The sequence below is a fragment of the Notothenia rossii genome (assembly GCF_949606895.1).
Source record: "Notothenia rossii genome assembly, chromosome: 4".
Lineage (NCBI taxonomy): Eukaryota > Metazoa > Chordata > Actinopteri > Perciformes > Nototheniidae > Notothenia > Notothenia rossii.
The window spans coordinates 80,236,855-80,264,469 of record NC_136902.1 but is presented as its reverse complement, the minus strand read 5'-3'; the positions used below and the strand labels follow the sequence as shown (position 1 = coordinate 80,264,469).

General features: G+C 40.3%; 1 protein-coding gene across 3 annotated transcripts in view; it reads right to left on the bottom strand.

The window, feature by feature from the left end:
* Positions 1-27,258, bottom strand: part of LOC307037085 (leucine-rich repeat and fibronectin type III domain-containing protein 1-like protein) — a 135,794-nt gene extending 108,536 nt beyond the window's left edge. For all 3 annotated transcript variants that reach the window (XM_079677821.1, XM_079677822.1, XM_079677823.1), the window contains exon 1: positions 26,114-27,258. The gene's annotated coding sequence lies outside the window, so the exon portion shown is untranslated. The remainder of the gene's footprint in view (positions 1-26,113) is intronic.
* Positions 27,259-27,615: the final 357 nt, after the last annotated feature.

The following is a 27,615-nucleotide window of genomic DNA, read 5'->3' as shown; positions in this document are numbered from 1 at the left end:
CTCCTCTGCTTACTTAAGCCGCTGATAGAAATGAGAAGCCTTTACAAGGGCTTCTACACTAGAGCTGTTAACACAGCCAGGGCTGGTAGAAAATACCTGTTTCCCTGCAGACATAAAGACGTATTCAGAACAAGCTCATTGCAACAACTGTCGTCCCAGTATCTTTCAAAGCCATGATATAGTGCTACTGGAGAGGCTTTCAGAGAGAAAAGATGGGACAGCATGGATGGGATGAGAGATGTCAGCCACTCGCTGCTGCCAGGAAAAAGAAACCAGAAGGGGAAGAAGTGGAAGGGAAAGTAGAGAGAAGGCGGGTGGAAGTGGAGAGAGAAAGACATACAATGAGAGAGAGAGCAGGATAGACAGTGTGAAGAAAGAGCGAGGGGTAGTGAGGGAGGAACAGAGTTGCAATGGGGCGGACTGACAGTCACAGCCTGTCATCACGCACCAGGGGACTTTAGTTTGAGCGCGTAAGTGTGTTTGTGTGTGCGCGCAATTTTGGTGTGATATTTGAATATGCACTGCCAGCTGTCACATTGAGCAAAGACACATGTGACATATCTGTCTCTCTCCCTTTCTCTCTATCACAAAGTACTCTGAGGAGCAGGAAATGTCATAGCTGCCTAGCAACCAAGTGGTTGCCTATGGGGATGTGGCAATCCAATTGTATTTCTATTTTTCATGCCAAATGTCACACTTTTACTAAAATCAAATGCATGGCCAAACCAATATGGTGGGCTAGACACAAGCTTGTGAATATCATTGTGACAGATTGTAAGTGTGTGTGTGTGTGTGTGTGTGTGTGTGTGTGTGTGTGTGTGTGTGTGTGTGTGTGTGTGTGTGTGTGTGTGTGTGTGTGTGTGTGTGTGTGTGTGTGTGTGTGTGTGTGTGTGTGTGTGTGTGTGCGCGCGTGCGTATGCGTATGAGTCTAAATGTACGAAACTGTTGTAATATACTAATAATGTATTCATGCTTTGTACCACATTTTGCCAGCCTTTAGCCAAATTGCACAAAAAAAATGGTTTGCCAGTTTAAGCTTGCATTTGAGCCTACAAGAATCATGAAAATAAACGCTCCTTGTGTGAGCTTTATCGCCGTAGGCTTGAGATCTAATAAAACAAAAAAACTAGAATGTGTTGTTTATTCAAACAGATTAACAACCAAGTATTTTCTGAATCCCAAGATGGTAACTGAGCCAACTAAATATAAAAACAATGACAAATAAGAGTAGTTTGGTAAGAAAGATTATAGATCTGCCTGTCTGTTTATATAGTTCCCTAACATTAACATAAAATATGCAGCTTCAGTCACAAGTTCTTAGCCCCTACTCAGAGTTGACTTTAGGAGTATTTAAATAAGTGTTCCCCTAAGGAATTTATTCTTAGTAAGATAAGGGGATGATTTTCAGTCCTAAGTTGTCTCCATCTGCACCTACTCACACACACACACACACACACACACACACACACACACACACACACACACACACAAACACACACACACACACACACACACACACACACACACACACACACACACACACACACACACACACACACACACACACACACACACACACACACACACTCACACTCATCTCTGTATATACTTTATCAAGTACAACGCTCCATTTTTTCAAGAGCCGAGCTTCTCCAGACAATGACTCATATATACATAAATAAACCACCAGTATAGAGCATGTGGACTGGGTCACATGGTTAAGTTGCTGTTCAACTGAATAGTACGTTGGTTGTTGGTGCCAGACCAACAATGGACCACTCTTGGATTTGCGTGCAACGCAAAGTGTAGAGTTTTTTAGTGTTTTAGTGTTCTGTGTATTCATGTTTAATTTAGCATGTTCAAATGCAGTTCAAGCACTCTGACCAGCAGTGGGGAGATGAATGCTCTTCATATGATGCATATCTCAGAAAGGACCACTCTTCAAGCCACCGAACAAAAATATAAACATCAGCAGAAACTGTGCTTTCATAGTTCTCCCTTTGAGTGATTTAAATGAGTATACAAGCTGTCTGAGTATCCATCCTGTCTGTTTCCCTGTCCATGCTGAAGATACATATCTTCCCATAAGAGCTCTTTGAACTCAGTAGTATGCCTTGGCATCGCTCTGACTTCACATAACGTTATAGACATTCATTTATGATATCGGCAGTATGATACAATCCATTTAGTTGAAAAACAGAATGTTCGAATAGGTGGAAACAGTTTTTCCATTTGCTTGGTGAACAAGTTGAATGATGTCAAGAGTTCAGAATATTAAATGAAATCTCGCATACAAGGGTTGGTTTGGTTAGACTTGAATTTGTTTTTCAAAAAACGTTCCTCATTTCGTGTTTTGATAATTTTCTGCCGCTTTATACTATTAAGTGTTTTTTACTTGCGGTCAAATCTATTGACTGTGAAGGCCAAAGCAAATGATTCACATCATGACAACCATATAAGCTCTCGTGCACGTTGTGGACGCACCTGTGTTCATTAAGTTTATCTTCTAACAACACAATGTGGTTTGATATTCAATTCACCACATGCATGGATTCAGAGCCCTGTGTTGAAGGACTTGCTTGTAAAATACCAAATACCTATTCACCAGATTGCCAGGGAATAGCTCTCCACTCTGATGAATGGAAAGGCTGTTGAAATTCTTAAAGAACAACCTGATTCTTGAGTTAGAGTAAAAAATGATCCTCTCATCTCTGGCAGCTTGTTGAATCCATGGTTTAGGTTGTTTTGTCGGAACAAAGGGGCACTGTTGCTACAGCTTGTATTTGAAGCTAAAGAAAGGTACTGAGTTGCACAATAAACAAAGACGAACACACACACACACACACGCACGCACGCACGCACGCACGCACGCACGCACGCACGCACGCACGCACGCACGCACGCACGCACGCACGCACGCACGCACGCACGCACGCACACACACACACACACACACACACACACACACACACACACACACACACACACACACACACACACACACACACACACACACACACACACACACACACACACACACACACACACACACACACACACACACACACACACACACACACACACTGCAACAACAACTCTTACCCAGCTACCATGGAAGAGATTTGAGATTGAGAAACTGAACTGCTCGATTTTCACTTTTACAGAACTGATTTTTTTTGTGTTTTGAAGAATGTATCTCTCACTAAGAAGAAGTTTTTCAGAACATGGTCCAATTAAGAAGTTTAGTTTGTTAGCTTTAAAACAGCTTCTCTTATTATGTTGGAAACAAGAAGGAATAGGTCCATGTCCCATTTTGGATATCTAAAGTGGTAAAAATCCCCTGTGTGCGTGTGTGTGTGTGTGAGCGTGTGTGTGTGAGAAATGCAGGCTGTTACTGTTCCTTTCTTTCCTGCAGGGCTCTCAGGACATCATAAAGCACCACAGACATACTGAGAAATAGAGCAGAACCGGCTAAATAGATAAAAAAGACAACACATATATTTTCTCCAGGCTCCATAACTTGGTCCTTCCTTGAAAGCACACATCTAAGGGAATACAGAGAATTACACAAAGCAACAAAAGAAAAGTCTGACAAACAGCAAAACAGTCAGACAATATGGGACAAAGAGTGAGAACCAGTGAGTACTCACACAGACAGTCTTCTTTCATTCCAAGGTCGTTTTTGTTTTCTGTTTTACACACAGTAAACATATCAGATTAACTGGTGTTTTCTGGTCACCTAAATGACTTCTGTGGAACTTCCCAAATGTTGCAACTGTCATATTACCCAGCAGCAGTCAATGTGAGTAACTAGCATGGCGAGACAGGAGATCGTCATAGAATAACAGCTGGCTTCCAACCACCTGCTTTTCTGCTCGTCTTTCTCTATCTGCCGCCTCTCTCTTCCTTTCTCTTCTTTCTCCCAGGCTGTCTTCCTGTCTACCTCTCTTCACGTCCTCCTGCCCACAGCCTCTCTGTGTCTCTTTCGTTTTCTTTAACACAGTTGGTGGTGTGAAAGAGGGCCGCCAAAATAAATCTATAACCCTCCTTTGTGCTTTGCATCTTGTATTCGCCAGTTTAAACGCATGCTTATAATGCAGATCATTTCTGTTCCACTGCAATCAAAAGGAAAAGGAATAAAAATGTAGCATGAAAAATGACTATTCATGAATTCAGACCAGATTTCATTGACTCCAGTGTCATGTAAATTGCACGGCCCACCTGATCAATTTTTCATTTTAAGAAAATGGTCAGGGGAATGGGCCACTGGGTTGGATGAGCTGCTGAATTAATGGAAGAATGGATGAATAGATGGATCAATCGAGAGTGAAAGGTCCAGGCCCGTGCCTGCGGTAATCCCAACGCACACATATCCATCTTCCACACCCCTCCCCTCCATCCACTCCACCTGATGTGTGTGTGTGTGTGTGTGTGTGTGTGTGTGTGTGTGTGTGTGTGTGTGTGTGTGTGTGTGTGTGTGTGTGTGTGTGTGTGTGTGTGTGTGTGTGTGTGTGTGTGTGTGTGTGTGTGTGTGTGTGTGTGTGTGTGTGTGTGTGTGTGCAATAATCCTGTGTTAATCACATTCTCTGACACACTAACCTCAGTCCTTCTGGAGCATTGACTAATCCAGATGATGCCTCTCTGTGACTGCAGCTCATAACACGTTTGCATATGAAATAAACTCTATCGATACTAATTTGATCATTCTAATCACATGTTTTTCTTTTGAAGAAGGGAAGTACAGAATGTTTTCCAGCTCACTGTTACAAAGGCTGATTTGAAATGGGAGAATATAGGGGTTAGATGGGGTATATGGGGATTAGTGAGGTAGTGCCTGTAAATCACTTACATTATTGTTACAGCTGATTTTCTATTCACCAACCTTGCTGTAATTACATTAACAGTGTCAAAATCCTAAAGCTTTTTTTCTGTAAATGGAGAAAAAAAAACAGTTTTACTCTAGAGCACCAGTTCTCAACCGGTTAAATAACGGACAATGCACAATTCAAGGTTTTTGCAGGGCATCAAGGCAATGTTTGGAAAAAAGAAATGTGGAAGGTGATGTGTGCTGCTAGCAGTGCAGCATCCTGAATACTATTGGTGCCAACTGGCTTGACTCTATTACCACTTTACAGAGGCCACAGTAATATGGTGTCTGAGCCAACAGGCTGACAGAGCTCACAGCACTCACACTGACTACCACATACAGAGGTGAGCTATCTGTGTGGAGGCAGATGGTGACACAGAGCAGCTATTTATAGCCTTATTTGAGAGAAAAAACAGTGCAAAAACATTGAAAGAAAGGAGAGAAGAGCAATAAGTGCAGCGCCTCACAGCCAGTGGCATTGATGGCTGCATCTATGACGTCTCGCCATCTACAATATTGACACACTGGTGTAAAATGCTCAGTTATTGGATCGCTGTCATATTCAGGTTGCTGCAGTCAAACATGTATCACCTGTACTGTGACAAAGGCAATTTTCTGCAGATTAAAAGTATCAAAAAATAATGTAAATGTTCCCTTAAAAGGCTCAATATTTGTGTTCATTCTGACTTCAAATTCAATGGACCATTTCATTGTCCCCTATGTCAGGGTTCCAAAGGGATTAAGACAATCTTCAATAAAGCATTCATTTTATTTATTTTGTGATTAGAAATTCTGGCCACTCATCTCAAATCCATTAACAGAACACATTTGGTCATATTTGTTTTTTTCCTGGTTTACTCCCTCCTTTTTGCATTTCCATGTATTTAAAAATAGATTTTGTTAAACTAAAATAAATAGATTTAAAAAAAAATGTAATTACTTATGGGATTCACCATGTGTGTATTGCCCAATCTAACATGCTGCAATTCCAAGTATACCATTGAAAAAGTAGATACACATTTATTTTGTACCTTTGACTCATTGTTAGGGCCTTAAAAAGATATTCCCACACTGGGAAACATTTGTCATGGAAACATCTTTCACAGAGTACAGCAGATGGTATACCCTGTGCAAACAATATCTATTTTTCAAACGAACCACCTACAAACACATTTCTTAGAGAAAGTAATCCACTGAATATGTAACTTGACTAGAGGCAGTGGGCAGAGTTTGCTCACGGATGCCAGCTATCACTTTCTCTATGCTATATTTCATTGTTTAAAACCATAATATCCAACTTTCATATTAACATAAAAATCAATACATGTGACACAATCAATTGTCTGAGACCCTCCAAGTTTCCATTTGTACCCTACAATGATTTCTCGATGATGTTTAAGACATTTCTGGAGTACAATAGTTGCTGCAGGTACAGCCAGTAGTGAGCCATGACTGAGTCACTAGGAACAAAACAATGTTGCAAAGCAATGTCAAGTGGAAGAACAGCGAGGCGTAATGTGTGAAGGACAAGCGCTGCTCAGAAGCAGATGTCCTCTTATCATTTGCTACTGGATGAAGCCCAAGTGTTGCCTAGGCTGGCTTGTCCTTTCACATTAGAAACTTCAGAAAGCATCGTCTTCTTAAGGTCCTTACACACCAAGCTGATTTTGGCCGTCGATAGATAGATGTCGATGTCCCGCCCCTTCGTGTCTTTTTGGCCGTGCCGACACCTTCCGCCGCCGATTCAACATGCTGAATCGGTAGGCTGTCGGTAAAAGGCCGTCGGCTAAAGAAATATTATTATTGCCACTCACGCATGCGCAGTTCGTACGTGCTACTTGGACGTCGGCTGAAGTATTTGCGGTGTGTTCCAGTGCGACTGTTGGCTAAGACGCGGGAGACGTGAGGCGACACAACAGTCGGGTCCGTTGGGACGTGTTCTTTGGCGTCAGATTGGTGTGTAGGGGCCTTTAGTCAAACTGCTTTCAGATCGCCATTGCCGTGACTATTTGTGACTTTAACAAGCTGCAAAGGGGCCCTAGTCTTGCTCTCTCTAGAATCTTTGATCAAACTAAAAACTCTCAGCTACCAAAGTACCTCTTTGATTGAAGTTGAGTTGATACTTGACAGTACTGACTTAATTTAGTTGGTTCCCCTTAAAAGTAAGAAATGTGGTACCCAATCACCAGGTAGCCTCTTTAATAACACATCAATTGCAATTTTGGCAGTTTGTTTTTAACACAATGCGTTGTTTCTTGAGGTTAAAAATGTTTGATCATGACAAAGACTAATAAACAGAAAGGATATAATGTATACTGTGAGATTAACATTTGTACATTTTGTGGCATACAGTAGTCATGTTGCAGCATATTAAATATTGTTGTTCAAGGCTTTTAAATTCAACGGTCTGTACATGGACATATTCTTTGGGGAAGTCTTGATGCTGCTTGTCATTGTTTCATCACTGCAAATCCAGATGCCTTTGCTGTACTCTTGGGTTCATTGCTGACTTGCTGGCATGCTGGCTGTCGAGTTTATGCCTTTTCTTTTACGTTAGTGAGGTGGTTTCATGAATTCACAGACACACCAGGCAATAAGTATTGTATTAGGAAATAAATGAAAGGGTGTTTAAATGTCAGTCTAATCAATTAAGGCATACTTTAAAATGCTAATTATGTGTTATTAATAATGATATGTATGTTCTTTTCTAAGTCTAAATTAACTTTAGAACAAGATGTGCCTTGCTAAAAAAACTCCTGGCAATATCATGTGAGCCCTTCATCACTTGGCCTTTCGCTCGGCTCCAGCTGGAGATCACAGGCTGCTCTCCAGTCTGTTCAATTGTTAGCAGTGCTTCACCACATGAGGCTACGGCTGCGCCCCTCGTATTCTTAATTGAAAAACCAATTGTTACAGACTTGATTTGCATAAGGGGAATGAATTAATCAGACGTTAAACTTGTGATAGCTGCCGAGATTGGTTGCTGCATTAAATTCACCTTTTATTAAAGGTCCCATGACATGCTTTTCCAGTTATTACCCGTCCCCTTGAATTGAATTGAATTTTTTTTTTTAAAACAAGGGACAGTGTACATTAATCAACATATTAAAAACATGTAAAAGTACTCGAATTAGCCAAAAGGCTAGTTGTTATGTAGCTTTTTATGCATGTAAACGGTCTGCAAAGTTACAAACACTCAAAGTACACCCTGTAGCGAGTACAACTCTAACACAGAAAAGACCTGTCTATGCTGCCCCAGAACGCCTCGTTGGAGATTTATCTTTTTCCATTTTTTTCTTCCTGGGTATAGTGACGTAACGGGTATAGTGACGTAACGGCTGGATGGACCAATCCGTGGAGCTCCTCACACACCAGGATCCCTTGGCGTCACTATTCTAACGCAGTAGGGGCCCTTTAGTGTACATTTTCAACTATCAGAGAGTCCCATTGACTTGCATAGAGCTCCCTGAACGTTGGTAATAGACGAGTTGGGATCGCGGAGAAATGCTCTCAGCAGACCCATTCTCACAGCATTTATCAACCTTTTTCTTACTCAATATCAAGCCACACTTATTGTTTTTACTTCGGCTGTGAGTGTGTGCGTGTGCTCAGGCTGTGTTCAGGCTTTTTCCCAGAGTTTCACGGTGTCTCGTTGTCTCGCAGACCCCACACAGCAACCAGGAAACGACACCAGTAAGCCAGCTCACACTGTCCGCTCCGCGAGCCTCAAAGGGCGCAGCAGTGAGCCCCGCAACGTCCCGCTAACACGGCACCCAGACCCCACGCAGCATTCTCACCTGTTTGTCATTACTGGTGTGATTTTCTGGTTGCTAACAACATTGTAACACATAATCACGGATGTTTCGCTGTAACGGTGGTGGAATCATCAGAACAGAGTGGGCGAGCTGACCAATCAGAGCACAGTGGGAACATAGGGAGGGGGGGCAGGAGCTCCAACAAGCCGTTTAGGACAGAGAGTGAATACACATACTATACAGAGATGCTGAATGAGAAACCAATGTGATTTTGGAACATTGGACAATGTAAATCTATTCTAGTAGACCTCAACAATGGAATTATGATCAGTAGAAATGGCCATGACATGGGACCTTTACATAGTGTCTATCATCCTTGTTTCGTTATCCAGTAGAAAATGTACCAAAGCATCATCACTGACAGCTCGGATATGGTGATGATGATTTTAGTGCCACAGCAGCAGCCAAAGACCTCAAAGATTTGTAATGGAGCATAATCTGTCTCTGTCCAGCAGCCGGCTCAAAGCAAAGTGCCTTTTAGCATCCTAAGAGTGTAGATGGTTAGCCTAAGGTGAGCTAGACTATGACCAATAAAATATCACAGCAGCACCACTCAAATGTATTGTACAGCCCCAATTACGACCAACTATAGGAGACAAAAGAAATGAAGACAAGAGTGAGGAAAAAAAGACAAAGAAGGAACAAAACCGAAGGACAAGAACAGAAAAAGAAGAAAGAAGGAGGAGAGAGATGAGTTGTTTATTAGCTGCCCAAGGAGAGGTCAGCTGTGGCCGATAGACACTCACTAATCTGTCATTACTCTCATCAGGCCTCCCGGCACCGCCATGCTGGTGCTTGGCGCTAATGTGTGAGGGTATCGAGTCTGATTGGGATTCTGTTCGCTGGCCAGGGAGAAGCTGAGTCACCATGGCGACCTGGAACCAAGGAGGAGAGCAAGAGGATAGAGGAGCTTAGCAAGAAGAGGAGGTGGCGGGATTAAATCAGAGGAGAGGAAGTAAACAGGAGGCAAGAAAGGAGGGTACAGAGTAATGAAAAAGTAACTCCCTTGGTGTTAAGGCCATTGTGTTCTGTTCAGTTGTCATGTGAGCAAGTTGTATAAAGACAGTGTCTTTGTTTCAAAGAACGGAAGCCTCATGAGAACAAGTAGGTTTTTCTTGCACCTTGTTCTGCAGTTTATCATCTGCAGTTTATCATCTTGTTGTTTCTCGGAAAATGTAATATCGTCTCTCATGTCTATACCTCCAACTTTTCCGATGGTTTTCCTTCCAACCTTTTGAACACAATAAGGTCAAACGGACATTTCAACAAGAAACACAAATACATCTAGAAATAGTCCTAGCATCCCTTTTTAACCGGAGCATTCCATGATGATGGACACATTTTTAACATTGTTTAGCATTTTCCTGAATTTCCACAAAGTATTTCATTATTTCTGATCATCCTGTTTTATCTTGATTCTACTACAATTGATATGTACAGACATTAGGATGTTTATAAGTTATTAATTGAACACATCTTTCAATAGCAAAATGTGTCATCATCTTGACATGATATATGTTTTTATCAATCAATCAATCAATTTTTATTTATAAAGCCCAATATCACAAATGTTACATTTGTCTCATCGGACTTCACAGTTTGTACAAAATATCAGTATGACAACACGACCCCCTCTGTCCTTTGACCCTCACATCGTACAAGGAAAAACTTCCAGAGAAAACCCCACAGTTTAAAGGGGAACATGGGAGAAACCTCAGGGAGAGCAACAGAGGAGGGATCCCTCTCCCAGGACGGACAGACGTGCAATAGATGCCGTGTGTAAATCAAAAAGATAATACATTTACAACATAGGTAGTCCAAATGTTTGGAAATGCATGGGTCTATAATAATAAGATGAATCCACGAGGATGTCAGCAATTCTGTGGGAGCCATCATGATTTGACACTTGCTTTCCTGACATGCTAAATATTTGTTCACCCATCCTAAATTACAAACACATTGTAGCATTTCAGGCACTTAATAGGAATTCATTATTGTATCAATAACTGCCAACAAATAAAGCAAATAATTAACTGACTATCTGTTTCTACCTTCAATCAAGCCTTGGTGTACTCCTTCTAATGCACTAAAATGCAGCCAATGTGTTAATTAAAAGTAAAGATTAATAAAAAGCTGTTTGCAGTGTTTTGCACAGGTCTCTGCACCTCTAGTTGTGAATTAGGACATGTTTTAGTATACCTCAGGCCTTTCAAAATATCGTAAAATTGCAAGAGAGGAGGACAAACACTTTGCCCTGAGTAATTTGTTCCTAAAGAAAATTAGCTTTGGGGTTTGGGGCCAACACAAACGCTTCTGTTGAGTAATGACATTCAAAACTATTTTCAGCAAAGCTAAAAATAATGCAGGTTTTTAGTCTTATTGGCAACAGTCAGAGATAAGAGCCTTTCTAGTACCATGATGCCAAAATTAAGAACAAAAGCCATTATCGTTTCACAGCAGAACACAAAAGCACAAGGAGACGACTTCCTGGATTTGAATTATAATACATCTTGTGCCTATTCTGAAAAAGGTAGCAGCATACAGTATAAAGATGTTTCAACCATAACATTTAAATTCCTCAGCTAACCAATCAGAGCAGACTTGGCTCTTGTTTTAAGAACAGAGGCTTTAAAGAGTGCTGCAGCAGTAACAGGCAGTATTTGAAAGATAAAGAGTTTAGATCATAAATGAATGCTTCTGTGATCACACAGTCGCAAGTGTTTGATTTGCATAGCAAGAAATTACCACTGACCTGAGCCTGAAAAGGTTTTTCTTTTGTTTACTATATCTGAGAGACATTTAAGACACACGATCAGTCAAGGAGATGGACCCACTTGCATAGCTCTGGACATCTGAAAAACATGTCACAGCAGCAGACATGGACATGCCAGTCACTGGCTATAATTGATTTTCTTTTAAGGTGAAAAAAAGGTTTCAAAACCCCAGTATTGATGTTCCCTTTTTCTAACAAGAGGAGAGAGTCTGTGAATGTACGTGTGTTAAAGAGACAAAAACGGGGAGAGACACTACAATGAGTGAAAAGAAGTGTCTGTGAGTGAAAGAGAAAGACTGACAATTATGTGAATACATGTAGAGAGACAGTGCAGGCCTTTCCAGTATAATAATGGGAGTTGATGGGGATCAATTGGTAAATTACAAGCTGCACTGATTATCAATCTATAAAGTGCTTGCTCTTACGCACAGCTACATTTAGAGGAGCACATGTGCGTGCGCACACACACACACACACACACACACACACACACACACACACACACACACACACACACACACACACACACACACACACACACACACACACACACACACTCACACTCACACTCACACTCACACTCACACTCACACTCACACTCATACACACACACACTCAGACACACACACACACAAACTTGTGTATATGTGAACAATCCTTTACATTACCTTGCATGAGCTTGCACACACACAAAAACACAAAGCACAATGACAAATGACTCTCTGTGTATTACACTGTCAGCAATGCTAAATAAGAAGACAAGCAGACCTTTACATGCTGAAATGCAATACCTGTATTGGAAATAGGTTTTCTACATTTCCTCTGCTATTCATCAGCCCATTCATTTAGTCTGGACTTAATTTAATTTATGGAAGGGTTCCTGAGGCATATCACATCTGTTATGGGGCTGTTTTTTTTGTGGTGAACCCTTTGTGCTTTTCTTAATTTGGCATATTTGTTATCTAATGATTGAAGTACGATACATACACTGGAAATCTGTTCTTTACCAAATGACTGTAGCTTTAGGGATTTCCATTAAGTTGCCAGCCGGGGTTGACAAGGCATGCTAAAAACTCACGTGAAATGTCACCATTTCGACAGATAACAAATACACAGAATCTGAAGAGCTTTGATTTTTTTTGATGCATTGTGTATCTTTTTGAAATGATTAAGTTGTAGTACATAGATAGCCCCATTGTGTTTAAAGTAGATGCAAATATTCCTCTCAATAACGTTTTGTTAAGTTCTAATATAAATGGACAGCGTTGGTAAAGAAATGGAAGTATTAATCAGTATTGTTCACCCATCTTCACCCTATTTCAGTATTGATCAATGGTGTTTTTCAGAGCAAGACCAACGCTTCAAAGCTAAAATGTTGAATACAGATTTTTTTCTCAAGCTAGTGGTCACTTATTACACTTCAGAAGGTTTAACGTTTAATTATCTTCTGCTGATAAACACTGATTAGCTCATGAATGAAAGTCTATTACGCACTATCTTAAAAGTATAGACTCCAGATAATTAATTACACATTATAAACAGCTGTCAACGTACCTGGAAGATTACAAGTTGTCTTATTAATAATATATGTGATGATAACAGTAGGGATTATGAATCATTTGCTTTGTGACGGCAGTCAGTGGATGCATCCACCGTGTGTGAGCCTTTGCACAAAGCACACACATACCCTTGCCAACTCATTGACAGTCTACTGAACATCCCTTTATTTTTTTACTGCCATAGAATAATCATCATCTGGTGCTGGAGATAAATGTCTTACCTGAAGCAAAGTTTTGGACTTTGCTTCAATTTTAACACAAGAACACAGAAACACAAACTAAATAGGTTCAAAAACGCAATCCCAAATGTGTTTGCAGGTAAAATATTGTTAAAAGAAAATACATGTACAGTGATGTGTGCTATATTATTTACCTTGGACCTCAGCTGAATGTTGATATCAAAAGACAACATGAAAAATCAATTTTATCTGTATTCAAGTAATGCATTTATGTCTGAACAACTGCGGCCAATGGATGTCAAGCTACAGGCTTGGTTAAGGTGGCAAAGAGCTACATTTAAGCTGCCACCAACGTGTTTCTGATTGGTTGCAGTCAGCTTGTGATAGAAGGTGATTCATGGTGATTCACCTAATTCCCTGCCAAGACTTTTGTGTGCCCACCCTTTTCCAAATAGTTTTCTCCGATGGTTCTGTGTAACAAACCATCTGGCAAGTCAGGTTAGTCCACTATCCAAATGTCTCATGATATAAATCAGAGTGTATGTAAACAAGGCTTAATATAGGCCTAAAAAACGATATACAGTTAGAGATTAGTCGAGAGAACAATTTGAAAGTTAAATGCCTCAAAATTCTTTAGATAACAGATTGGAGATACAAATTCATGTTTCTTCCTTAAAGAAAACATACTCCAGTAAAAAAAGGAATATGAAAAAGATCTCTTCCGCACTTACTTTGCACATTATGTTTTACTCAATCAATGATGTATCCCTAGTTGAATTCAATGTTTACTGAAATAGACAGAAAGTGAAGGGTAAACAGGATTATGTGTACCGATGCCCTCAATATTTTGTGTCCATGAAGAGAAATTCAAGAGGAAGAAAATAAAATATGTAAACTTTGGTTCAGTTCCAATGAATATATGTGACAACTCAAAACACTGGGGACACAGCATCAGTAAAAGCATCATGAAGAGGATTTCACACACTTCATTTCTATGATCTTGAGTAGTGCAAAGTATGTCCATGAACAATATTCTTCAAAGATCCAACACACACCAGATAGAAGGGACTGTCAGGCAAAATTACAATGTTAATAACCTTTAAATCTGAGCTTAAACATCACAATATTCAGACTCCCCTTGAGCTATGATGACTACTTCCATTCTTGCAAGGATAATAGATACATGTATCCTGATATTGAAGATCAAGCCGGTGACGAGTGATATTTTCTTAACAATAGGTGATGCAGAATTGTGTCATTTTCTTCTCAGACTTCAAACTGATGTATATGTAACTTGATGTAAGATTCCACGGAGAATAAACGTCAAATATCATAATTACTTATAAATATTTGCATAAGCTCTTTTGATGATTTGGTCTCATTGTAATATGAGGGCCATTTGATATCAATGCATGACCTACTTCAACACGTGTGATACACATTTTGATATTAACTGCGTGTGGTTAGAAAAAACAAGTAGCTTAAAGAATTAACTAGAAATATAAAAATACATGTTTTTGTAGGAGCTCTCCTCTTTATTCCTCACATTTATGTTACCTGTCTCTCTGTGTCCGTAAATGTGTGCATGCAACTCTGCTTTACGTTCTGATATATTATAAAATGTAACGAGAAACATTAGACTTGAAGCCTGATACAACTTCTCCAAACAACACTTTGTTTTCTGATATTGTGACCTATTTATTTGTTATATAATGTGCTCAGTTCATTACTCACTCTCCTTAGGGGGAAAAGCCAATTAAATCATTATTTCTGAGACAACAATTATCATTACAGGGACTCATTATCGCCACAGTCCTCATGACAACCACCAAATCGGACTAGCAAGGTGTACCCACCAGCAATAATGAATGTCAGGGATGAATCTGCGGAATCTGTGAGCCAAAAGGCTTGACATTTTCACAGGATTATTATAGGATGGCATGGAAACTATACGCACTACAACTATATTTTAACAGCTGCCAGCTCAATGAGTTGGCAGCAAAGCACAACAGCTGGATCTGTACAGCTGCCACACAAACACATAGAGTCAAGCCAGTGAAAGCTGGACGCCATTAAATTGAAGTACTAAACGTCCTGTGGGCGCAGTTAATACAAACAATTATTTTGAACAGACACCGAACCTGAGCCCTAAAGTGGTGAAATCCACACAAATCAGACCAATCAGAGTTTGTTTGGACGCTGCAGCTTTTAATGGCGGCCATCTTGGTCATTACATCCTTCCCTATGAATGTTTTGAGTAATTTGTGCATCACTGTAACATGATTTGTGGACTGCTTGGTACAGTACACCAGTGGCAAATATCTCCCAGTTTTAAAGAGCTATATAAAAGAGAGAAGGCTGAGTGGGAGACCCCAGCCAGATGTCTGCCCTCATCCAGCCTAAACTGTTCCAGCGAACCAGTTGATGATCCTCGCTGTGGTTTATCATTGCCAAGGTCTTTTTCATTGACTTGTTACTTTGAGATCAACCATATGAAAAAATACGTAATACATAATCAATTTATCTGTTCGTTCAATCCCCAACTGACATACTTCAAGGTACTATGTCACATTAGATTTGTTTTTTGCAAACTCCAATAGCTTTGATTCACAACATAATATTACTATGAACTTACGATAAAACACATCAACAATTATTTTGTTTATGTTGTCCAGCTATTACTATGTACAAATGTAAAATCTAAGTATGTGAACACTGTTGCAGTAAATGCTCCCTTTAAAAACAAAAATACATTTCACTACCTGTCTAAATGACCAATTCAACTGCATTAAACAATGTATTCTATGAATATTCGCCACATGTAACTTTCAAAGCAGAAGCAGTTATTGAATGAAAGATAACAGAAAAAACCTACACAATTATTACATTAATGTCTTGTGTTCATACTTGACTAGAAATGTAAAGGCAAAACAAAGATTTGGTAGAACAGCTTTAGGCTCTCTTCTCCATGACTTGCTGTTTGGTCTCCCTCACATACACAAACATCTCCAATGTCAATCAAACCATCATAAAATATGCATCAGGAGCCAGAAAAAAATTAGTGTGTATGCGTGTGTGACAGAGACCTTTAGTATGAGTGAAATCTTGCACATGTGCTCAAACTGTTTGTAAGAGAATAACTAATGCATTCGTGTGTGTGTGTGTGTGTGTGTGTGTGTGTGTGTGTGTGTGTGTGTGTGTGTGTGTGTGTGTGTGTGTGTGTGTGTGTGTGTGTGTGTGTGTGTGTGTGTGTGTGTGTGTGTGTGTGTGTGTGTGTGTGTGTGTATTCCTTTTTCCACATGTCCTATGCACTGCGTGCTAAACCCATGCAGAGTGAGCCTCCACACTGCAAGCCTTACATCCATATTAAAAGAAAATATATCCCATATTCTGCTTTTGTTAAGGCTCCCAGCCCCCCATACTGACGGGAAGACTTCTGTACCCCAGGGCTTTCTTTCCAAGAACTGAAGCAAAACTAGAAAGTTGCAATAGATGTAGAAGGGAATAAATAATTTCCTATTTTTCAGCCAGATTTTCAATGTCAGATGACAGTTTCCCAACATTGTTATAATATTGTTAATGAAAAATGATATTATAGATTTAAACTGTATAGTTATGCCAATATTATTCACACATGAAATAAAATGTGTTGTTTTCTCTCTTACTTACTGTGAAATTATGCAAAAAAGAGACTGTAGATTAAGGATTAATTGACTGAAAACATATAACAGTGGGTTTTTCCTCTGCAGATCATAGTTTAATATTAGAAGTGCCCCAGCCACTTAAAGAGTACTGTGCCTTTGAGAGCAAGCTTCATTTGCAATTTCTGATGATTACTCTGTGCTTAACCGCTGACAAGCTTAACAGACAGCTGCAGTGAGATAATGTTCCCAGCGTGTCATGAGGGAAATGTGAGTGATACAATGACTATACTACAATGTCCAGTTACAGAACCCCAGCGTTGTGTAGACAATTCAAAGCAAAACCACGTAAATCAGATATATAGATTACAACTAGGGTCCAGATAAGAATCAATGTTAAATAACAAACTGTTATAAACTATTATATACTTGGTTTCCAACCATCTGCTGCACACACTGCTCCTATTGCTAAACTTTAAGAACCTAACTGCTACTTCCTGAAGAACGCCATTATCTACGGTAGATTGCCCTCTCGAGTCTAATTATTTCTCCCTACTATCTTGCAGACTATCAGACTCTTAGTGTGTCAAGTGGACCTTTTCAACCCAGCTGGGTCTGTGCTGCGAGCCTGTGTTAATGCACACTCATTTGGTGAACTGCTGAGCGTGCTGCATCAAGGATGAAGGCCTGACTGTCCCTTCAGCAGCTGTTTTCAAAACCTATGACAAGGTTGGAATCCATTACTTGTAATTCTGTGAAGGTGTAGCTACAAATTAGTTCAGGGACACACACTCTCACCCGTTGCCCCTAACACATCAGACAGTACTCTAAGGAGCGCACATGACATTGTAAGTAACGGTACATTTTCTGTGACGGTAAGATCAAGACGATTGGGAAGGCTTTTAAGTGCTTAGGAAGTCTTCTATAAGAGCTAGGCTCTGTTCATTCATTAATCTGTGTGTTCACTTGTAATTCTGTTTGCAGTGTGCACTGATTAGGGGAATGAAGTCTACACTATATTAAAGCATCTCAGAGCCCCAAGAGCCCTGTGTGAATTTGTACAATAAGCAGTTCTAAAAAAGTGCATTACATTCAAACTGCAAGACAATGTGTTACTTATATGCAGTACTCATTTGATTGTTAGAAGGAAGAGTTTTACAGGGCAACCTTGTTTTACTTAACACAATTAACAGTTAACAAAATATTCCTTACTCAAATTCCCCTTACTGGCTAAGCATATACATATGCAATAATTCATCTAGGTGTATAATTGGCTGTGAGTAATATTTAGATAACATGGCAGTTGTCAAAACTGTTTAAAGACAAACACAACTTCACCATAGCTTAACATATACCAGTAGGCTATATGCACTTAAACATTAATGTGCCTACCAAATATTTTGGCCCACTCGACCAAGCTATTAGCTGTTGGTCCTAAGTTGAGCACGGGCGACTGGAATCTGTTCTTAACACTAAGTGATGCAAGTGAGTAAATCACACCATGTACTGTATTAAAACAAAGTAAAAGCAGCAGTTTTGATTAAAGGCATCAACACTGACTGCACAGAGTAAGTGAGCCACCAAAGCTTCACTGGGATAACTATTTGGTCTTGGGTAACATTTCAGAGACACTTTGCCGGTATTAAATACTGCTATTTGCCAGAGACAGCATATGAATGTTGTATTAATAAAGTTGGGGATAAAAATAAGCTGTCTTAATACCATCCAAGCCCTGTTGGCTTTGTCAATAATAATTATATGGCACTGGACTATCTGTGGACACATTTACATATCAAAATCTGATGATCTCTTAGGTTAACTCAACCCTTCTTACATTTTGTTGTGCATTGTTCATTTAACTTAATAATTCAAACATAGGACAATCAAAAACATACAAGAAACCGCTTCTAAAAACAATGCTGTCTGTTTTTTAGAATCTCACTATTCCAATATATCTTCCAAAGTGCAGATTTTCTATTTTTAACGTAGGTTTTGTTTTTGGGCCATGGGTACTGAACACTTTTTCATGTTTACTTTCAATTGAAAAGTCAACCTACTATGCCTGCAGGATTAAATATGGAGAATTGAGTGCATGCACAGTTAGCAGAGACTCGTGCCTGTAAGACACAGCCGACTGATAAATGGCAACACAAATAGAATGAGAGATGACCCAGTCATTGAAAACTCTGGGTTTGAGCAGATCTTTATAACACAGACACTATCATTGAAACACATCCTACCTTCACTGTGAACATGCTATCGAAATAGGTAAAGAGAACACCTGATAGAGAAAGGAAAATGTGACAAATGATAAATGAATTATCGTCACATACAGTAACATAGAGAAAAAAGACTCAAAAGGGATGGAGCAAGAGTAGACGAAGAGAAACCAAGTGGAGAAAAATGAGTGAGTGAGAGCAAAACTGTGAACAGAGTGAGAGGTGGATAGAGAAAGAGAGAGGCATCCATCCATCATCCGAGCTGCTTCTGTCAGAAACGAGTAATAGATGAGGAGAGATAGAGAAGAGAGCAGCCACTCCTCTTCAATCTATCTCCACTCACTATCTGGGTTCGCTTGTCAGGTCTGCTCTGTCACCCTAGGCCTAGACCAAGACAATTACAGACTGAGGGGGTTACAGTTAGACGCAAACATGGATACAAACAGAAATAATAAGCAACTGCATAACTTAAAATTAGGGAATTGATCAATACAGTTTAAACTATACTGACGTATCACTTGACCTAAGGGTTGCCCAGAAACAGTAACCAATGACCAAGTAATTAGTAATAAATGGGTGTTAACTAGTATATTGGAATAATGACAATTTTCTTAGTGAGTAGTTCCTGATTAGCTCCGAACAAGCTAAACAGATACTTAAACTCATCATTACCTAATGGTCCATTGATAAAACCTCTCAATGTATTATCTAGGAACTCTTTAAAATGGACTATATAGTCGTGCAATCAGTGATTCATTAATTATGAAGATGTGTTATTAATACAATAATACAAAATAAATGATAAAAGAGAAATTATGGATTACTTAATTTCAGTGAAATCCATTTATTAAACAAAAAACAGAAATGATCATCTAGTTTGAATTGATCGCTAGAAAACTATAATTTATTTCCTGTTTCAGCGACTATGCTTTTTTGTCTTTTACAGGAGAGACATTTTATTTTTAACAAAATTAGAATGTTTTAACGTATTCATTATCCAACATTATTATCAAAATAACATGCTGTAAAAGCACTGTAAACACTGGAAAGCTGCACTCACTGTAAAAGCATCTCAGTAAATAGAGAATAGATTATGGCTTTTAGTGTGAAGCAACTGCACAAGTCTTCAGTAATGGTTATCGTGTTTAAGTGGGGGTATCCACTCATTTCTACATTTGGAGGTTTTCTATTTTTCGGTGGATTACTTTTACACTGTGAACCAACAGGAAGGGCCGTAGGTGCTTACTGCAGTGCTATAAAATCACCATAGACCCTAAATATGCAGTGACAGTAAGATAGCCTTTTTATGCCCCATAACATATATTAACAATGGAAATCACCAGTGTGACACTATGCTAATAAAATATGCTAATTCATTACTGTGACCATGTTGTAAAATGCGATATTTTATTCATATCCTAGATGTGACCAGACAACTTGATGGGGCTTCAGGAGAATTGTCGGAAGGGTGGCAGAATTGGGTCTAATGTTTTTACCCGTCACGGCCAATTAAATCATCTAGTTCCATTCCCTTTTATAGCATTTTGTTCCCTAATGGCAGACTTTTAGGGTTGTCCAAGATTGAGATACACATACTGAATGAGGCACATGTTTGTTTCACCTCACTGTTAAGTTCAATTAGGGACAGAAGCCACTGATTTGACCTATTGTGCAGTTGTAGATGATAGGGGTGTAACGGTTCACAAACATTTTGGTTCGGTACGTTACCTCGGTTACAGATGAATGACATCCCCCAAATCAAATCTTTCAGAATATAATTTTTCCATTTAACTCCACATAACAAATAGAGATACATACATGAACAAGTCAACATCATTTAAAAAAAGTTGAATTTGAGGCGAAGCATAAACAATACTTGATGTGATTTAATGCTTTGCCTTGATCTCTGTATTTGCACCTCATTTGTAAGTCGCTTTGGAAAAGGTGCTGCCAAAAGAGTAAAGGAGTAATGCAGATGACGGGTTATGTGTCAGAGGTTGATATACATTAACCTCTACCAGGTGAAACCAAGACTTATCGTTTCTCTGGATTTACTACTAGTAAGGAACAAAGCATATAATTGCTGCTGTACACTGCTGTATAGCCAGGACCCATGTATTTGATAAAAATATGGTCAAAATAGATCCCACTTTAGGTTTACATGTTAAACAATGTGCTTTTTATTGAAAGACATTGCCATCATAAGTTAGTGGTGCTGTTACAAAAGCAAACCAAAACAATTCTGCACAGTCCAAAATCAGCAAAACTGTAAGAAAAAATAACATAATAAAACTGTCAAACCCAGAAATTAAGTTTGAAAACTTAAAGGACTTGTGTTTGGCTTAGCAACGTTATATCCCTCTGCCTGCCTGCGTCTAATGCCATGCTGCTTGACATTCAGCACACTGCTCTCTCCTCTCTTTCTCCTGACAATATCCCTCCCCCTTTTCTTCACCTCTCTCTCTCCCTCTAACTCAGCAGCATCTCTCACCCGCTCTTCCCTGGTGAGGTGGGATTGCGCTATTGAACCAGCATCTGCTGCCACACACATTCACACACACACGTCACACACACACACAGACGGACGTACTCTAACTGTGTAGACATTTAAACCCCTACTGTAGTGGACAGCATGTCGCTGTGTGGAGAACATCATGATGACATATTTTGGACATTACAACTATAAAACAGCACAGTCCTAACACCTACAGCTTCCTGGTGAAATATGTTCATCTTGCTTTACTTCTTTTCTCAATTCTGATTCCTTCTTCCTCTTTTTCTCTTTCTCTTCCCTCATCCTCTCCCTAATAACATGATAATGTTCTCCTTTTCTTTTCCCCCTCCTTCTCCTGCTCACCAACCCTTCCTCCCCCTCTATTCCCTGATGTCCTTATCTCCACCTTCTCTCTGTATTTTAGCCCAAAACAGAATGGGTTCTTAATTGACCCCTCTTGTTGAATAAAAGGCAAGTCTTCCTAATAGCTTCCTATGTTCCATGTTGTTCTTTAATCTGACTTCCTCCAGGCTTCCAAGTAGGGCTGCACGATATTGGAAAAAACTGACAATGCGATTTTTCCCCCCCTGCGATATATATATTGCGATATGAAAATCTACAGGAATTGAAGAAAAGACCGTTTTTTCCCCGCATAGTACCATCCTTTCTTGAACTTTAATGCTATACTGTTGATATTTTTTTAACTATATTTAACTAGATGAAGGATTTTAGTCACGGACTTCTGGATCTTAAGTTATCAGAGCAACAAGTTGAGCTAGCTCAGTTAGCAGCACCGAACTGCCCTGGAGAAACACATGAAACTACTTTATTCAGTGTTTTCACCTTTAATCACCGGGTACGTTTGCTTAGGAGATTTGATTGTGGTTTGCTGTGCATGCAGAGCCTGCATGTCACTCACTCAAGTACCCCTGACATGAGAGCCGTGCAAGTTTTCCTTTAGTAGCAAGCAGCAAAATAAGTGTAACATGACGTGTCTGAGTGTTTAAAATTGTTTTTATTTAAAAAGAAAAAATGTAAAAATCGTACGTCCACGCAATGTGAGCATCGAGCATGAGCATATCGCGATTATCGTCACGACACGATATATCGTGCAGCCCTACTTCCAATCTTCTTTTTCTGTTATCTGTCTATTTATAGCCTTTCCATCCTTTTAAACATTTCATCATGGCAACATCACTCCGTTGTTTACTCCTCAAAGCATTTAGTCATTACTGCATCCGCATAATCACATTTCTTTAAATAAAAACCTTATATTTGGGGTAGAGAACTCCATTTTCCCACATCGTCAAAACTGTATTTTCTTTCTCCTTCTGAAACTCATTGAGATTGAGCTCCATTTTATGTTCTGCTCCGTCTCTCTTGCTCATACGAACACATCAATCAATTAGACTTACACTCCTCCATAACTCACACTTCTCTCGAGCTTCATTATTCAATCTCGTGTTGACAGAATGAAAGGTATTTTACACGGCCTCCAAAAGAAAGCTTTATTGTTCAAAGTTCATTTTAAAAGGTGCTTGGGTGTCATAGCCAGTCAGAAATGATGGGGGATCATGACACAAAGCTATGCCACTCAGGGCTTACGATTGTGAAATCCATTATACAAGTTAATGAACATAGTTAGTCCCAGATTATGTTCTAATAATGTACATGAACAAGTTTTGTGCCATGCTTTATAAAATATAAATAACCTCCTTCAACTCAGTATCAAACATTCTGCTTGCCAGAAACTGTAAAGATGAATGCGTATTCAGCTCATGTTAAGTGTTAAGGGAACTCCACTTTTCACATTGTCACATGCACTCTCCCATCAATCTCCCACCTCTCCTGCACTTAATTAGGAGGGAGAAGAGAACGATTTGCTAATCTGAGTTATAGCCACCGGAGTAATTGGACAAGCAGTATGACTTCAGAGTTCAAAATGATCAGGAGGATTGAAAGCATTTTTTCTCACCCTTTCTGGCCCCATGTTTCCCTCTGGTATGTTTTCTGTAACCTTCAGATTTAATCCCAATAAGCCAGAAAGATCATGAAGCGCCGCTTTCACAGCTTGTTTTCCTTCTGGAAGTCAGGGTCAAATGAGTGTCTGGCCTTCCTTTCAGCTGGAATGTCTACATTTCCTTGACTTGCCTTAGAACTGGTTGTGCAGTTATATGAGTCGGTCAATCCAGGCCTTACCTTATCTATTCTGACATCTGCTGTTCAAAGGAATAGCTCTACATTTTGACAAATATGCTTATTAGTTTTCTCACAATGAGTTGGATTGGACTAAAGATTCAACTCGACCATCTGCAAATATGTAGTTGGGGCCGGCAGCAAGTTTGAAACGAGGAAACAAGGCGAGCTTTGTCCAAACACAACTAAATGAACCTACCGCCTATAAACTTAATTTAACAACCATTTCATTTGTTTAATTCATACAACAACTGAAGGTAAAAACAATATTGTCGTTTTTTAAAAGGGATTATGTACCAGACTATTCTGCTTGGGCACAGTAACTTTCTGCAGCTTTGTTGATAATACATGTAACATAAGGAGTAGTTTCATGGATTGTGGGACATCGCAAATATTGTAAAAAAACGTTAAACTGTTTTATTTTTCCCCAAATGTATATCTGACCTTACTGCAACATCACCCACAATGCTTAGAGCCACTGTTTTAAGAACATTGCTGCTCAGTTTAAAGTTGTGTGTCTTGTAATTGCTATAGTGGTATTCATAGATAGGATATGGAGATGCATTAGCTGTGAATCTCAAATAAGAGCTTATCCAGAATATGAGCCATAACCCTGAACACTGCTCGCATGTTGTCAAGCTCACTGTGACAGCAATGTAAGTAACCACGATGATTTCAAGAATTAAGGCCCAAGTCATTACAGCCCACTCTAGGGCTAGGTCAACTAGTAATTGCACACAAGCATGTTTTGAAATGTATTTCGAGATTGGCTGGTGAAAAAATCTGCCTGCAATCTTCTCTGGGCATATTTACCAAGTTTGAGGCTCTAAGCTCAATATAATCCCCTGTCAGTATTTGTGTTTGAGCGTGAATGTCGATGTGCAAATCAGGTCATGATTGTTCAAACATTTCCCATTGAAGTCCAGCCCGTTAAGATATCTTTAACTGTACACGAGGATTTCAAACATTGATTGTGATCTGAAAGGAATTAATAACTGGAAATCTTTCAAAAACACTGCCACTGTTCCAAGACACATTCAAACATGATGAGTCAATACAGGCGAGAAAGAATGACAAAATGTTATGTAGGCAGGAAAGATTGAAATAGCGAAACAAGGCTTCGGTTAAGCCTCAGGTAAACACTCTTCGAGGCGGAAACAGGAAAACAAGCAAAAGAACCTTCCCCAAATCTTATTTAATCTGGCATGTGTGTTTACATGTGTTTTACGATGTCTTAGAGCCTTTGTAAAACCCCATCAAAATGCCAATGGCAGTTAGGGAAGAGGAAATGGCAGGTAAAGAGGAGCTGATGAGCTGACACTGCAAACTAAACTGTTGGCTGTGTGCAGCTCTTTTTGGCTTCTCTTCTTCTCTTTCCTTGGTGCAGCAACAACCATTATGCAGCGGTCCCTTTGACAATATACCATGAAGTAGCTACAGCAGCACTGATGGAGAGAGTATTCTACTCTTAGCCTCCAGCATGCGGCAGTTAGAGCTTTCCTAGGGGATCATTTGAAAAGCCAGCACCTGCTCTCCCTGTATGCTCCCTCTCTCCTTGGTAATGTTCCCACTGACTATGCCCCACTATCTGTTACATTTGTGTCCATCTTTCTCCTGGTTTATTCTCATTTCCCTACCCACCTCTCAAGCTGCCTTCCCTCTCACCTGCCACTATGTCTTTCTTTCTCCTGAACACCTCTCGCCTTTCACCCAGCCCATTTCCTTGTCTGTATTCCACCCCAGCTCTCTCCTCACCCTCTTCCCCTAACAAGTCCTTTTAAGTCTCCCCTGTCTCAAATATTGCCTTGTCTCTGCTCCCCTAGTCCTGCTCTCCTTGCCAATTTTCCCCCCAGCCCCCAATGTAATCAATTGTAACGTTCTCCTCCCTTCAGCTTTGCCATCATCCATCCTTCCCTCATTGCCCCTTCTCCTATAAACTCTGACTCCTCTCAGCCCCTTTTCCTACCACGCTTTTTTTAATCCCATCTCTACTCATATCTGGTCTCATCTCCTCATTTTTCACACCAATTTATTCACGTTTCCAATGCATTACAACCCCCCGAGCATGGCCCCTACTGTCTTTAATCTAGGGAAAGGATATGACCATCTCTACATCGTATGAGAGAAACCCATAGCGCCATTATCTCCCCATCTGCCTCCTCTCTCTCTCTCTCTCTCTCTCTCTCTCTCTCTCTCTCTCTCCCTATCTCTCCCTATCTAATCAACTCGACCCCTTCTAAAATTACAAATCAATCTCTCAAAAGCGTCTCAAGACACAAAGAGCATAATGTGATGATTGAAGGAGTAGAGGACGGATGAAATTGTGCGATAATCGGTCAGATGAGAAAGTAGATAAAGAGACAGCCATACCTGGGTGCCTCTCTCCTCCTCGCCGGTTAGGTACAGGCGGTTTCTCCTCCGTTCTCCCCTTCTCTTGTAAAGCCAGGTGAAGAGCTCTGGAGCAAATAATATGTTAAATCATCCTCCTCCTGGACAAATAATTTACGAACCAAATAAGTAATGATATCCACTTTTATTTTGGTTGTCTACCGCGCAACGCTGGTCGCGCTGCAGGGATCCTTGAGAGGTGCTGGGGCACGCGAGCCGTTTCAATTTAGTTCCTTTGGAGTTGCCTTAAAAGCCCGATGCGGGTACACGACCGGTGGCAGCTGATAACCTACAGCAATCCGGTGTCCGCCGCAGATCCCCTGGGACGGTACTGTAAGCGTGGTAAAACGCCGTTAAACCGGCGCACAGCCGCGTTGCGCACTCATTTGGTCTCCATGTGAGCTCTCAGCGTTTCCATTAAGACTCCGTTAATCGTTGATGTGAAGAAAAACGCACAGCTGTCGGAGGTTAATATAGCTGGGAACGTGTGTCCTGAATACAGAAAAAGCACTGAGTGTGGATAGTGAGGAAACGTCTCAGGCTACACGGTGAAACCGGGCACGGTCTTCGTTTTGGGCTACTCAGCCGGTGTAAACTCCCCTAAAGATGCTCTCTGGTCCCCATTCAGCAGCTGTCATTCCTGCACCAACACATTTGGCTCATTCCCATCTCAAATTATTTGCACTTTGCTGTAGGACAGTAATCCTTTCTGGTTGCTGTCTATCCGTCTCAAGGTAAGAACATGATCAATTAGATAACAACTGGTTAAAAAATAAACTGCAGAATCAGAGAGGCTTGGTAAACGGGCGTCCCCTCCTCTCCAGCCACAGAAGTGACTTTGTCTTGACCTATCTATCTGTTCTTCTCGTGTCGGTCTATCCAAGGAGTTGCGCCGGACAAGAGTGCAGGCTGTCCGGTGGATGGAAGCCTATATGATAAATCCCGCTAGGAAACCAGCATCAAATAATTCCTGTCCTTTCTCCCCTCCTGGCCGTTACAAAGCACTCTACGTCCCTCCTGCAGTCACTTTCACACAGTGCGTCGGTTTGTCCCGGGAGGCGATACGCCTACCAGCCCCTCTGCTGTCTGTCTCCTTCCGTCTGTGTCCGTGTCCTGCTTTTCCTATTGACGAGTCGCTGCTCCGGTATTACCAGCTGGTAATAACCGATGGATACGTTATGACGACTGTGCGTGGTGCCATCTCCGGGGCGTTTGCCTGGGAAAAGTAGTTGATATAAATTGGGTCTAGCAGGAGACACAACCCACATCTACAGGGCCGGTGGTTCTCAGTGAGGGGCGGGAACCTCAAGAGGGCCGTGGGAATGCAAGTGCAACCCTTGGTAAAAGTAGTTTCCTTTTATGATTTTAGTATTATTTATTATAATGGTAGTTTTCATCTATTTAGGCATAGACCTAGCTGCATGCAATGGAATCCAACTGAGAGTTTTTTCTTGTAACAATATACAAAATATTTATTAAAAATC